Consider the following 1,025-nt stretch of genomic DNA (forward strand, 5'->3'; position numbering starts at 1 on the left):
CCTTTGAAGATGATCAGTGTATTGTTATAGCTGTGTATCCCTGCTGGGTGTATCCACAGGGGTAGAAGGCATCCCTTCCTGCAGCAGCATCACACCTTGCCAGCAGACATTTCTGTTGAGAGACTGGTTACACTGGCAAATGCGGAGCTTGGACCGTGCAGCAGAAGTACGCCTACACTAAGCATGCTGTTCCTGGCGATCACCTGTGACAAAATGGTGGCTGAGCAGTGTCCTGTGTGCACCAGGATGGTCATTTTGCTTGGGACATCTTAAATACCTGTGGAATTTTGATATTGCAGCTGGGCAGAAGTTGCCTATATCCTTATTGTGATGGATGCAGTGACTGGCACATGCTTTTGCTTGTGCAGGAATAATTACACCTTCCCTTTGTTCACAGGGAACATTTGCTCCTTTATATGTCTTTTATGCAAAGTCCGTTTTTTCCTTTTCACTCATGTCCATAGATGAATTTTTTCTGTCCTCTGAGTGTGGATTGCTGTGCTGAGAACTTGGTGCAGCTCTGCTGAAGAGTGGTGTCTGGCTGGGGCAGCCCTTTTAGATCCCAATTTGGCATGTTAGCACTCCCTTCCCACTGTCCTACTCCACTTGATGGCGGTGGACAAAACATGCTCCTGGTGGATTTGGAGGCACTAGCATTAGATGCTCCGGGGAGTATTTCAGCAGTATTTAATTATTTCAGTATTTTCAGTGTGAAACCCAATAGGTAACATGTATCTTGAGCTGTGACCTTCCCTGAGCACAATGGTGTGATTTCAGGGCTCATCAGGAAAAGGGAACAAAGTAGATATCTTCTTACAGTGGCTGAAAAGATGGTTGGCTGTTGTTGGCTGATTGCTTGCAATAGGATGTTTAATGCTCCTGGAAACTGGCTGACGAACGAAAATTATCTCGTGGAGCAGTAGATGAGAGCGCACCAGCTGGGCTCCAGATGAAGGCGTGTTGTGTCAGGTTTTGCCTGATGGGTGTTTGTTTTTACTCTCCTCTTCAGGTAACTTTGCTGAGAG

Source organism: Gavia stellata, chromosome 28, assembly GCF_030936135.1.
Source record: "Gavia stellata isolate bGavSte3 chromosome 28, bGavSte3.hap2, whole genome shotgun sequence".
NCBI classification, from domain to species: Eukaryota; Metazoa; Chordata; class Aves; order Gaviiformes; family Gaviidae; genus Gavia; species Gavia stellata.